We start from the raw sequence: 15,170 nt of genomic DNA on the forward strand, positions 1-15,170 counted from the left end.
CCCTCCAAAAGTATTGGAACCGCAAGACCAATTCCTTTGTTTTTGCAATACACTGAATACATTTGGGGTTGAGATAAAAAGATGAACACAAGACGAGTTCAGAATTTCAGACTAAACTACTTAAAACATAGCAGCTTTGGTATCACAGCACCCATTTTTTTGGAAAAGTATTGGAACAGAGAGTATTTAAGTAAATTAAGGTAAACACTTAATATTTGGCAGCATATCCCTTGCTTGCAATAATTTCATCAAGCCTGCGACCCATTGACATCACCAAACTGTGAACAGTTCCCTTCAATCTTCTCTTCAGGAGGTGAAATGCATGCTGAATTGTGTGAAGGTCTGGTGATCGACCCGGTCAGTCTAAAACCTTCCACTTTTTCTCCGTAATGACGTGTTGTGTCAGCAGTTTGTTTTGGGTCATTGTCTTGCTGATGAAGTTCCTCCCAATTAGTTTGGACGCATTTCTCCGTAAGTTGGCAGACAGAATGTTTTTGTAGATTTCTGAATTCCTGCTGCTACCATCATGAGTTATATCATCAATAAAGATTAGTGAGTCCACTTCAGAAGCAGCCATGCAAGCCCAAGTCATGACACTTCCTCCACCATGCTCCACAGATGAGCTTGTTTGTTTTGGATTCTTTCTCCACACTTTGGCCTTTCCATAATTTTGATAGAGGTTCATCTTGGTCTCATCAGTCCATAAAACTTTGTTTCAGAACTTTTGTCGCTCATCTTTGTACTTCTTTGCAAATTGTAATCTAGTCTTCAGATTTTTATTACTAATGAGTGGTTTGTATCTTGTGGTATAGCCTCTATATTGCTGCTCTCTAAATCTTCTTTGAACCGTTGATTGAGATACCTTCCTCCCTGCCCTGTGGAGATAGTTTGTGATGTCAATGACTGATGTTCTGGGTTTTTTCTTTGCAGCTCTCACAATGTTTCTGTCATCAACTGCAGTTGTTTTTCTTGGTGAACAAATGTCTGTTGCTCAGTACGCCAGCAGTTTCTTTCTTTTTCAGGACATTTCATGTTGTTGTACAAGCTATTCCCAATGCTTGTGCAATGACTCTGATTTTCCCGCTTTTCTCCCAAAGACCACTCTCTGGTCTTCATGTTGGTTTATCGTTTCTAAGACAAATGCAATCTTCACAGGCAAAACCCAAGGCTAAAATCAAGAGTAGATATTCTGAACTATTTATTGTTCAACCAATCAAACAGGACACATATGGGCAACAAGAAACACCTGTCAGTCATATGTTCCAATACTTTTGCTCACCTAAAAATAGTGTGGTCTGATACAAAAGGTTGTTTTGTTGTTTAACAAATCTAGATAAAAATACCAAGAAATAAAAGTTGAAATTCGGATCAGTCATCTCATGTATATATTCTGATCTCAAACTCAATTATCTTCTGTATTTAGCAAAAACAAAGGAATTGATTTACTTTTGGGAGGGGACTGTACATATACACTCAGTAAGCCTATGTCTATTTATTAGACATATTTTTTGGACTTATTACTTCTGCTGTTGTAGCCTATCCACTTAGAGGTTTGACCCTTTGTGTGTTGCCAGAGTTGCTCTTCTGCATACCATTGTTATAATGTATGGTTCTGTGCATTAGTGTCACTTTCCTGTCAGCTTTGACCAGTCTTGCCATTCTCCTCTGACCTCTCTCATTAACAAGGCATTTCTGCCCACAGAACTGCTGCTCACTGGATGTTTTTAGTTTTTCGCACCATTTTCTGCAAAAAATAGAGACTGTTGTATGTGAAAATCCCAGGAGATCAGCAGTTTCTGAGATACTCAAACCACCCCGTCTGGCACCAACAATCATTCTACAATCACTTAGTCACTTAGATCACATTTTCTCCCCATTCTGATAGTTAGCTAAAGTTCCTGACCCGTACCTGCGTGATTTTATGCATTGCACTACTGCTACAGGATTGGCTGATTAGATAATCGCATGAATAAGTAGTTGTACTAATAAAGTGCTCAGTGTGTGTATATTGAACCAAACTAGAAACTAAAATGTCATTACTTGCAGGCAACTGTAGTCGTGTGTGTGTGTGTGTGTGTGTGTGTGTGTGTGTGTAGAAGGGGTGCCCAAACATCAGATCCCTTTTTCCCCGAAGAACATATGTTCACATGTTGCGAACCAGAGCAACCTCATTGTAATACAGGGTGGTACAAAGCAGGATTACTGAGTCAGCTGGATAAGTTCACAAAGTAAATCCAGAACAGATGTTCAGTCCATGTTCCAGTTTTAGAAGGGTTTGGGGTTTTACTCAATGAAATGTATCCAGCTAACCCACGAGAATCCGTAATCCTACTTCATGATATAGCTACCCTCAAGGTCTTTCAGGGACAGGAGGAAATGAATGTTCCATTAGAACAGGGGTCTCCAATCTTATCCTAAAAGGGCCGGCGTGGGTGCAGGTTTTTGTTTTAACCCAGCAGTAACACACCTGATTATACTAATGAACTAATCGTGGTCTTTAATCAAGACCTAGATGAGTAGAATCAGCTGTCTTAGTCCTGTGCTAAAACAACAACCTGCACACACACCGGCCCCTGCATTAGAACATCAACATGGTACCAGGAAACACACAGACATTCTCATAAACAAAGAAATAAAGAAATAGAGAAATAAAGCAAAAAAGAAATTTAGCAATGACAAAGGTGCTGCGTCTGAAGACTATTTACAATGCAAGTTTAGTACAGCTCTAACACATACAGTGGTGTGAAAAAGTGTTTGCCCCCTTCCTGATTTCTTATTTTTTTGCATGTTCGTCACACTTAAATGTTTCAGATCATCAAACAAATTTAAATATTAGTCAAAGACAACACAAGTAAACACAAAATGCAGTTTTTAAATGAAGGTTTTTATTATTAAGGGAGAAAAAAAATCCAAACCTACATGGCCCTGTGTGAAAAAGTGATTGCCCCCCCTGTTAAAACATAACTTAACTGTGGTTTATCAAACCTGAGTTCAATTTCTCTAGCCACACCCAGGCCTGATTACTGCCACACCTGTTCTCAATCAAGAAATCACTTAAATAGGACCTGCCTGACAAAGTGAAGTAGACCAAATGATCCTCAAAAGCTAGACATCATGCTGAGATCTAAAGAAATTCAGGAACAAATGAGAAAGATCATTAATTGAGATCTATCAGTCTGGAAAAGGTTATAATGCCATTCTAAAGCTTTGGGACTCCAGCGAACCACAGTGAGAGCCATTATCCACAAATGGCGAAAACATGGAACAGTGGTGAACCTTCCCAGTAGTGGCCGGCCGACCAAAATTATCCCAAGAGCGCAGCGACGACTCATCCAAGAGGTCACAAAAGACCCCACAACAACATTCAAAGAACTGCAGGCCTCACTTGCCTCAGTTAAGGTCAGTGTTCATGACTCCACCATAATAAAGAGACTGGGCAAAAATGGCCTGCATGGCAGAGTTCCAAGACGAAAACCACTGCTGAGCAAAAAACATTAAGGCTTGTCTCAATTTTGCCAGAAAACATCTTGATGTTCCCCAAGACTTTTGGGAAAATACTCTGTGGTCTGACGAGACAAAAGTTGAACTTTTTGGAAGGTGTGTCCCATTACATTTGGCGTAAAAGTAACACCACATTTCAGAAAAAGAACATCATACCAACAGTAATATATGGTGGTGGTAGTGTGATGGTCTGGGGCTGTTTTGCTGCTTCAGGACCTGGAAGACTTGCTGTGATAAATGGAACCATGAATTCTGCTGTCTACCAAAAAATCCTGAAGGAGAATGTCCGGTCATCTGTTCGGGACCTCAAGCTGAAACAAACTTGGGTTCTGCAGCAGGACAGTGATCCAAAACACACCAGCAAGTCCACCTCTGAATGGCTGAAGAAAAACAAAATGAAGACTTTGGAGTGCCCTAGTCAAAGTCCTGACCTGAATCCTATTGAGATGCTGTGGCATGACCTTAAAAATGCTCGAAAACCCTCCAATGTGGCTGAATTACAACAATTCTGCAAAGATGAGTGGGCCAGAATTCCTCCACAGCGCTGTAAGAGACTCATTGCAAGTTATTGCAAATGCTTGATTGCAGTTGCTGCTGCTAAGGGTGGCCCAACCAGTTATTAGGTTTCACTTTTTCACACGGGGCCATGTAGGTTTGGATTTTTAATAATAAAAACCTTCATTTAAAAACTGCATTTTGTGTTTACTTGTGTTGTCTTTGACTAATATTTAAATTTGTTTGATGATCTGAAACATTTAAGTGTGACAAACATGCAAAAAAATAAGAAATCATGAAGGGGGCAAACACTTTTTCACACCACTGTACCTTCTCAAGGACTGTATCAGTATTTCTGTTGTTATTTAGGGAGGAAGGTATCCTCACCATACAGTGTATGATCCACACACATAGGCTTGCAAGATCAATATTCTGCTTAAATTCCAGATGCAGCAGCGTAATTTCACGAGGAGCATTTTGTTTGATTTTAAACAGTTTAAACTAACAGCTTATATGCTTTCAGGAAAGATGTATATGAAGAGAAGATACAGTTGAATGATGACTTTGAGTTGATTGTAACTTATACCTATCTCTAGCTATAGTGGTGTTATATTAAATTGAGCTTTTGCAAGTCGCTTTGGATAAAAGCAACTGCAAAGTCTCGAACTTATAAATAGCACTTTCCAAGAAATCTACAATCCTCTGGTCGCAATGTCAGTTACTGAAATACTACTCATTACAGTCACCCTGGCTACAATAAAGGAGTCCATTGTCACAGCACTTGGGGATTTCACAGATCTGCCAATACACCTTCTACTTGGAGCAGTACAAATACATAGGTATAGTGGGGCCATTTTTTCATTGAATGCTTTCAGAGCTAAATGCTTTGTATGCTGCAAAACATATGCTAGGCAATAAAGACAACCAAAATAAAATGACAAAGAACTATCACATGCATGAATGTGAACTTTGTTCATTCATGTGGAGAGTAATGATACTTGTCACAAGAAGACATGAAATATAAATTAGGAAAGCAAAGCGACAATTAGCAATTACACCTCTAGACTTGTAGACCTCTAGAAGAAAGGTGAAACATTTGTATTAAATGGTTTGTATTAAATGGTTTTCACATTATTAAATGGTAAAATGTATTTGTATGTCTGACCACTGCACCGTCCTATGTCTATTTGAGTTTGCAGACGAATATATGCTCTGCTACAAAATGTGTGCTTCTTTCCACGCTGTAGTCAACTAGCTGTACTTTACGGCAAGGGGCGACATTGCTTCAGCTGGGAGGCTGCAGACAGACTGCTGGTGTCTGATCAATCATGGCCGCTACTGGAGTGTGATGAGATGATAGAAATCCCCCCAACTGAATCCTCTCTTTCCTTGGCACCCTGTAGCATTGATGGCAATCTGGAAAGATTACCAGAAACTGCATCCACATGCCTGAACCCAGGAGTTTAGTCAGATGATCAGTCCCTAAAACCTTATAATTGTACCCTTTGCCTCCAAATTCATACAGAAAATACTAATGTTTCAAAAAATTTGTACTCACCATATGCTACAGTACATGCATGCTGTAATAATAGACCAAATGTAAATCTTTTCGTAGATCTTCTACTTTCATGTTTCAGAAATGTGATAAGATGTCTATTTCATCTAATTAGAGCCGTATATATACTGTAGATAATCAAACACTTACATTATTCTGTGATGAAAGATGAGGAAGTGTTGAACAAGCAATATGTGAAGGCAAGATATCCCCAGCAGGTGGTGTAATAGAACCTTCCTCGTGGCCAAACAAACCATGGCTGGGTTCAATTCCAGCCTTGCTGTCTTCTATTGAGGGAGGTATTTCCAGACTAAATCTGTGATGTGCAACATGCAAACTTAACAGGTGCTGTGTTAGGGCAGATAGATGATGAACACAATTGCAGATCTTTGCAGTGCCTTCAGTCATTTCTTAAACCTCACTCAAAAACAAAACAAAAATCATAATAATGGAGAGTATCTGACAAATCCAACCCTTGCCTAAAGAGTATGAACCCTACTTTAACACCTGGCTTGGTCTTTGCCAAGTACCCTTGGGAGCAAGTGTGGTGGTGTTTGGAGAAGGTTTTTAAAGGACTTGTGAATGAGAATGTTTTAAAAACAGTTTATTTTCTAGATCCTGACCTGACAGACAACCTGGAATCAAGAAACATCACAAAAACATTTTTCTTGCACTTTTTAAAAGTATGCGTTGTATCAATAAATATACAGTAATTTCAGTGTAATGTAAATTTTTACTTTTTTAATTTTTACTGTGTCATTAGCGGTAAAACAGGGTAAATTGCAGATAATAAAGGTAAATCCTGGTCAATTTCTGTAAGTAAGTCATAAATGTGGTTGAGAACAGCATACTGGAAAATATCCCATTTTGGATGACAAATATTGGTCACTATATTAGTCACAAATATTTAGTAACTTATTAAAATAATGTTTTCTTGAAATATTATTTATTGAAAAAAAAGGTAGTGTAGTGATACAAATGTAAAAAGCAAGTACTTGTAAAACTGTGTCTGGATTGAATCCTGTGCAGATTGGAGTGTACAAGATCAACAGCAAGGGGCAGAAAATACACCATGATGTAAGACTGCAAATAAGGGCAAATCATGGTCATTCAGGGTAAAACATTGCAAAACATGGTAAATAGTTGGAAACCATGGCAAAATGTGGTAAACCATAGCAAATAGTAGTGTAAATAGCTAAAATGTTAAAAGGTGTGGAGGAAAGCTATGAGAATACCTGGGGATTCTGCTGTGCACAAGGGAAGGCAAATAATATGTATGGGATGAAAAATTGCTGTATTAAAATAATATTTTATGCTGACCATTTTCCATAATCCATAAACCCTATCTGCCTAGGAGTGAAATTGTACATGATAATAGTCTAAATATCATCAAATCAATGAACCATTTAAGTTTCGCCCCTTTTCTTGACACAAGCTTGGAAATAACATACCCAAAATAAAATGGTTACTATTCTTGAATCCTGTTGACTACAGGTCCCTTCTGAAAGGTAACCCTTTGGAGCTTGTTCTACAAGAGTCAGAGTTACTCTTAATATTACTAAAGCAAATTTACAGAAGCCCAAACACAGTGAAAGATTTTATTCTCACTGAAATGGTAAATGGTTGGCATTTATATAGCGCCTTTATCCAAAGCGCTGTACAATTGATGCTTCTCATTCACCCATTCATACACACACTCACACACTGAAAAGATGGATACAAACGCAATGGACACTGGACAACCTGCCTTTCAAATGTGATGATAATATCACCAAAAATGAGCATTCTGCATTATTTCTCTGCAATTTTCCAAAAAGGACATTTGGGGACTCCAAAAGCACCGGGGCGGAGCAAAGGGCGGGACTGGCGGTTCAATTGCACCGGGGTCCAGGGTGTGGAGGGGCCTGTGTTGGAGTTTGAGCGTCGGTGAGAAGAAAAATGCTGAGCTGTATTGATGAACCGGGAGACGATATTTGTTAATGCAAAAAATACCTTTGATTTGCCTCCATATCTCCCCAATGATTACAAACCAATAATGTGTTTTTCCTATATTAGTTTGGCAGTAGAGCAAATGATTGGCAAAATAAAAAAAATGGTAGCTTCGATTTGCCTGCTTTGAATCATGGTCATTATTGGTCAGTGTCGCGATTACCTTACTCATCAGCAAAAGATACAGGAAAGCTACCAAAGGTCAATCTGTTTTTTTTAACTAGCAACTGCCTTTGGCGATGTGTGCACTGCCTTCTTAATTTCATCATAGGACTGCCGCCACAGCCAAATGCTCGTTCTCAAAACTAAAAACGTATCAACTGCTTAAGGACCAGACTGAGACAAGAGAGACAAAGTGGGTTATCAATACTTGCAATTGATAATGACAGAGCTAGGAATTTGGACCTGTAGAGCTTGGTGGATGATTTTGCAGAGTGCAGGTTGCACTGGATGTCCTTTTAAATAAGTGAGTAGCATTCTCTCTCATTGAGCCATTATTAGTCAGAAAGAGTAATGTAATATTGTGATGTTGTCTCCTATCTGTCAGTAACGCTACTGCTATCTGTTCGGAGGACTGACTAGCCTTTATGCCTGTGTTTTGTCTACTGTCTGTGGTTCTGAATGGCTGGTATATGCATGCTCCAAGTGTGCGTGTAAGTAATGTTATTGAAGGGGAGGAGGGCCGATAGGTCTTAGTTATGCCACTGAAAAGGACACATGGAAACTATGGGTCTTATGAGGAGTATAATACTGCATGTTGCTTACTAAACTATACAAAACTTTTTACCCCGCCTGTAACTCTCCCCCTACCTCTCTGCCTCAACCTCCCTCTCCTTGCACTCTCCTCATACAGCAACAGGTCGAGATGATCATGAAAAATAAGTACAATAGTCACAATAATAACATCTTGTGTACTAATATATTAATTGAGGTCCATTGATTGAAGTTTTTGTCAAATACCCAATCCCCATCAACAAGTCAAACACATTCCACAATTCACAGGCTATTTATTATTCGAAAGCAGGCTGGCTCCTTATTTATAAACTTACTGAATAATAACATATTTTGAGAATGTATTTTGATGCTCACCAAGGGTCAAATAGGGTCAATATAAAATATAAATACCCTATATAAAATTGTGGAGTCAAATGTGTTTTCACTGTTTTTCTCAGAAATATTCACTTAGATAAGAGATTCCTTGTAAATGTTTCAAAGGAAGGAATTGCCAAATACAATTTTTGTTGTAAAACATCAAACTTGTTTGGCATAAAATATACAAGCCAAACAAACAATACCTAGATAGAAAACTAGCTACAATGCTAGGTGGACGACCCTAACCGCGAAGAGACAATGTTTTCATTGTTTATTGTCCACTCGTCTTCGTAACTAACTAACTGGCCATATCATAAGTATTCATGGGGCCAGAACATTAGCTGATTTTGTTGTAAAGCACCTCTTCACTCGCTAATTTGGACAATTGGTAAAACTGGTCCTTGGGGCCTTTTTAGTTATATCACAGAGTTATATGATAGAATGCATTTAAGCTTATTGATAAAGTGATCCCAACAAACTCATATACAGTCTCCTCCAAAAATATTGGAACAGCAAGGTCAATTCCTGAAGGTAACTGAGTTCAAAAGAACTCAAAAGAAGAAGCTACATGAGATGACAGATCCAAATTTCAGCTTTTATTTCCTGGTATTTTTTATCTAGGTTCGTTAAACAACTTAGAACATATCACCTTTTGTATCAGACCACACTATTTTTAGGTGACTAAAAGTATTTTAACATGTGACTGAGAGCTGTTTCTTGTTGCCCAGAAGTGTCCTGTTAAGATTGATTTGTTAAACAATAAATTGTTATGAATGTCTACTCTTGGTTTTAGCCTTGGGTTTTGCCAGTGAAGACTGCATTTGTGTTAGAAAATATAAACCAACTTGAAGACCAGAGAGCTGTCTTCGGGAGAAAAGCAAGCCATTTTGACGCGAAGAAAAGAGGGGAAATCAACCAGAGCCATTGCGCAAGCATTGGGGATAGCTTGTACAACATCTTAAAATGTCCTGAAAAAGAAAGAAACCGTCGGCATACTAAGCAACAGACATCGAACAGGTTGACCAAGGAAAACAACAGCAGTTGATGACAGAGACATTGTGAGAGCTGTGAGGAAAACCCCCAAAACAGGGGGGGCAGGGGTGAAGGTATCTCAATCAAACATAGAGAGCAGCAATATAAAGTCTATACCAGAACATGTAAACCACTCATCAGTAGTAAGAATCGGAAGATGAGAATACAATTTGCAAAGTACAGTGACGAGCCACAAACATTCTGGAACAAAATTTTATGGACTGATAAGACCAAGATTAACCTCTACCAGTGATGGAAAGGCCAAAGTGTGGAGAAAGAAGGGATCTGCTCATCCTGGAAGGAACTTCATCATGCAGCAAGACCCAAAACACACAGCCAACAAAACAAAGGACTTCATTAGGGAGAAAAAGTGGAAGGTTTTAGACTGGACAAGTCGATCACCAGGCCTGATGCAGTTATTCCAAGCAAGGGATATGCTACCAATTAATAAGTGTTGTTTTCTTTAATTAACTTAAATACTTCCTATTCCAGGGAGTGTTCATCTTTTTATCTCAACCCCAAATGTATCCAGTGTATTGCAAAAACAAAGGAATTGGCCTTGCTGTTCCAATACTTTTTGAGGGCACTGTATATTCAATTTTTTTCTGGTGTAAAATTTTGGCTACTTAAATTGCAAATCCACCTTGATCTTCTTTCTGTTGACATCCTTCAATTTTCTTATCCCTGGCGGGTCTTTGGCAAACAAAAAAAAACACTTGTCTCTCACCCGATCAGCTCAATTTGAGCAACTATAAACTGCACAGAAATTATAATGAATCTGTTATCACTGTATTTTTATCCTTTGTCGTTGACCTGAGATTCATGAGATAATTTGCTGGAAAAATACATTGAGTTCTATGGGAAGGTTGTCCTCCATGGGTCAAGGTCACATGGTTTGTGACGTATATTAAGAACGACCCATAGACCCTTGAGGAAGATGTGTTTCTTGTGAGAAACCATCAAATGTGAACCAGAGCCATGGAGTTGTCCACGCTGCCCTTCAGATGGCTGAAATAAAGCTGTGGCGGAAGGGAGCAGTACCAGTGTAGGCTGGCCATACCCTCTCCTGGTAGGGATCAGTGGAATGAATACAGCTTTACAGGTGCTGCCTATGTCGCCATGGCAATAGAGCTAGTCCAAAGTCCACAGTGTAGCTTAGGTCAGCTGGAGCATGGATAAAATGTTAAATATTAATTCAATTAAATGTCTCAGGCCGTTTGCAGATTGCAGCCTACTTGGCAATTCAAAACTACGGTCTCTAAACTACAAAACTACAAGTGGGGAGGTAGATGGGGAGGATGTAAAATCACAACATTAAGCTGAATTGCTTTGCACAACAGACTGTTCTGTCTGTATCTCGGTAAAAATAAACTACTATTGCTGCTACTACTACTACTACTACTACTACTACTACTACAAAAACAACATGTATGAAAATAGGAAAGCATACGTAGCATGCTAGTTCTTTCTGCTTGCAGGAGATGGAAGATTTACGGTGATTAATAACCCAACAATATGGAGTGGAGACTGGTGATGAACTAGCTGTGAGTGAACCTTAGACAAAACATTAATTTATTAGGTGACAGTCATGACTTTCCAATATTAGGAGGCAAGAAAACTGTTTTTTGTAACTATTACATTACTGTGGGTCAGTGTTTCCCCAGTAACTGAGGCTGTAGCCTGGGGGCATATCCTCCTCTGGCTGGCTGAGGGTGTGGTTTCCCAGGTACAATGTCAGTCAATTTTGGAAAGGTTTTATGAAGCATCCAAAGTAGGCAATCCATGGGGTGGAGTGCCAAGCTGGAGCAGTGGACATAAGACGGACAGACAGAGGGGCAGTGTGAGAAACAAAGTTGAGTCACTGAAGAGCTGTGGGTAAGAAGACAAGGAAACAAAGAGCCAAGTGAGCAAAATATAACCCACTATGGCAGCATAAGTACTACAACAGAGACAGATAATATGGGCACGAGGAAGGCAAGAAACCTAAGTGTGCAAAGAGTTCACTTTACATACTTCAGAGACAGCTGATTAAAAAACAACAACAACAACAAAATACACTGACCTGTGACTCTTGGTAATTAGGCTGCCATCAGTACTTCCACTTAATTTGTACTTCCACGTATTCTTTTTAGAATATAAAAAAAAACAGTATTCCAATACTTGCATACTCAACTGTGCTAAATAGCAACTGGTTGTTTTAGTAAGAAACAGCTATACAAATCCACCTAGCTAACATAAGCTACAAACTGAATAAACGCAGAAGCTGAACTGATCCTTGCTCTCGGTTCTCGATTAACTCCAATCTGGGAGCTTCTTGTACTGCCTGTCTATTTGAATGTATCCTGTGCTGTCCAAAAGCAGTAACCCTAATGGTTTGGAAAAGAAAATTCAAAATCGGAACCGAAGACGACATTAATAAAACCATTAGGGAAGCCGTTCTTGATCGATAGCATCAGAAACCACATTTGAACTTCGTTTATAGCAAGGCTACGGCGCTAACGTTAGTTAGCCAGCTACGTCTGCGACAATTTCCAACAAAAATACAGAAACAAGGTAGGCCACGGCCTTTGGGTGGGTTTGTTGTAACTAACTAGCTAGCTACCTGGCTAGTTAGCCAACCAGCTCTCGATTTCCGTTTACTTTTTACGAGTAATTTGGTGACATTCTCTATTTCATTGTGATATATTTCATAAGATTACCGTATTGTGAATATGTCGTGGTTCGTCGTTATTACATGGCAGTGTTAGCTCATAACTGAGTTAGCACTGGCTAGCTAGCTAGCTATGTCTGCAATAATTCAGTAGCTATCGTGTTCGCTAATTTGGCTAGGTAGTGATTGCTATGTACTGTCTGCCGTACCACGGTTTTCTCTTATAAGGCTCAATAGTTAGCTTGCTTAATATGCTAGCTAGTTCACGGCAAGTGTTAACGTTATACGACTATGTTTTGGGTTTGATTAAGTTGCCATTCACCTTAACGTTAGCTAACTAGCTATTCTTAGCGAGCCAAGAAGTACATTGGCCATACTATTGTAAAACGTAGCTAGCTGACTGTATACTGGTAGCTAGCCAAATGTGTTGGCCAGTTAACTAGACGTCTGTGGATACACTAAAGTTAGCTAGTGGGTTCTATCGTCGAGTGGAGGAAAAATGGATAAATAGCTTGCCAGGTAACTATATTCATACACTCTACTATTTCTGGAACAACTGCGTGATCTAAATAATTGTTACTACACACATATGCAAGCTAGCTAAATTATATCGGATAACACTAACAGGTTGGCAATAGAACCAAAACGCGAGGAATCGAACAAGCAAGCGCTCGCTTGCTAGCCGTTTCAGATAGCTGACGAACATTAGCTCAAGCAGCAAGCCAAGGCCTGAATTTCATAAGCTTGCACGTCAGTCTTCACGCTACAAAACTAGTTGCTGTTCCTGTTTCAATCCAAACTTGGTTGATTTAGATAGCTAGCTACCAGTAATATCAATTTGAGTGGTTGTAGTTAATCTTGAGTATTAAAAACCACTCACCAAAAGGCGCGTAACGTTAATTCATATAGTGGTAGTTTACACATACTTGGGATTTGACTTTCTCCACGATTGGTAACTAGTGCGCAATTCATTTTTGGGTAGCTGTTGATTATTTTATGTCAGTGTCATTAGCAGATTGTTGTGACAAACAGACATTCCTACGTCACTTTGTGTAGTCGAAATGCGATTCCACGTGCTGGTTATTGTGATGCAATGTAATGCACTTCATGCTGCCGTTTAATGCCGAACACGTTTGCATTATGCTGGATTCCAAACGTATATGTGTATTTACCTAGTTGTTTCTCCGGCTCTCAATTCTTTACTTTATTCATGAATTTTCTTTTGGTTACGTCAAGTATGATGGTCTTCACGTTCAGGCTCTTGTAATACAACGAACTCATTGCATGTATTCTTATACTATGCTTGCTTAGTCTGTGTTTTTAGCTTGGGACCTTTAATGTAGCATATTTAAGAATACTACACGTTATTGTTTCCCTGGTTGCTGAATTTAATTGAATTAAACTTGCTTCGAACTTTTTGGTCAATTTAAAAATAGCACATTTGCCTGATTGTTTGGTGTAAAGATTTCCCTAAAGTTGTTTAACTGCTGTACCTAGCTTTACATTAATTGGCGGAACTTCGTCGGGACTACACTGCTGGCCTTTTCTTGATAAGACCGGATAGCAGTTGCACAGGTCCCTTTTCTGACCGATACAAATATGTGGAATTTATATCTGTAGTGTTTGACTCAAATGGTTCTCCTCTGATACTTTGACATCATAGACAAATATTGCTCTGTGTATATATATTTTTTTAAATTCAGTGATCTGAATGTCATTGACCAGTTTTTGAATTTGTTTCTGAAAATTATCCAACTCTTCCAAGAAAGGCAGATTTGGCCAAGTTACCTCAGTACCACTGCACCACCTCTGACTGCCCTGGGCTTATACCAGCGGCCTTTGTTTAGGCTGCTCTGTGCCAGTTCAAAATAAATGTTCCCTGGTTTTTAGAAACACCTGGCACATGTAAGTGGAAAAAAGATTTCTGCGGTCATGTTGAAATTGTATGCACAGTACTGTCCGGCATCTACTGCCCAAGACCAGAAAAAGATCTGTCACCATCTCTTTTCTTGTCTACACACAGGACCCACAGCTTCATTATGCATTATTGTTCCTAATCAGTGATGATATTGCGCTATGTCATTTGTAATGCCACGTATTATGAAAAAGTCAAATGGGTCGTTTTCTTGACAATAAACATTTGTTGCAATCTTCTGAATTCCTACTTGCAATCGTGAAAAGCATTTACCAGTAGAATATGAGCTACCTAACTAATACACAGCATGTTGGCTATTTTTCTGGTTTTCCTGTTGAAATACTTCCATGTCCATCACGCGGTCTGTGCTTGTAATTTTTTACTGGGAAGATGTCCAGCCGTCATAACTGTCCTCTCATAATCCTCATTTCAAACTTTAGCTGGGTTTTGCAAGCAGAAATTTTCACGAGCAAGATGGATTGCCAGAAGCAAGCAAAATGAAAATCCCTACAAACAAGAAAGCGTACTTTGCAAGCCGTTGTTTTTCTGCAAATTCTGAAGGACCTTTAGAAGTGAAAAGTGGTGATGGCAACTAGGCATGAGGAAAAATACGCACCATTCGTAAAAAGAAAAGCTGTGATGGAAATCCGGGTGTGTCTTTGATCCTTGTTCAGGGGCCTGAAAGTGCTCGTTCACCAAAACATTTTCTTTTTCAATATGATGCACTGCACATCCACAAAAGGTCCATAACATCTAAAAAACAAAAAGTATACCGTGTCTAGACACTTCTCAGTTTCGAACACACTATCACATTCCTTTTCTCTTCTAATTATGGGTTTCTACTCAGCAAAAATGATTAGGGCAAATGCCACTGCAACATCTTAACATTACAAATGATTTGCCCAGTGGAGCAACTTGGTTAGAAGGCACTGGTAGGTAAA

General features: G+C 39.1%; 1 protein-coding gene across 1 annotated transcript in view; it reads left to right on the forward strand.

Annotated features, from left to right (window-relative positions):
- Positions 1–11,961: 11,961 nt before the first annotated feature.
- ambra1a (autophagy/beclin-1 regulator 1a) overlaps positions 11,962–15,170 on the forward strand; it is a 102,711-nt gene continuing 99,502 nt past the window's right edge. Inside the window, 1 exon segment of the mRNA XM_061245405.1 lies at positions 11,962–12,217. The gene's annotated coding sequence lies outside the window, so the exon portion shown is untranslated.

This window comes from Conger conger, chromosome 6, assembly GCF_963514075.1.
Source record: "Conger conger chromosome 6, fConCon1.1, whole genome shotgun sequence".
Taxonomy (NCBI): domain Eukaryota; kingdom Metazoa; phylum Chordata; class Actinopteri; order Anguilliformes; family Congridae; genus Conger; species Conger conger.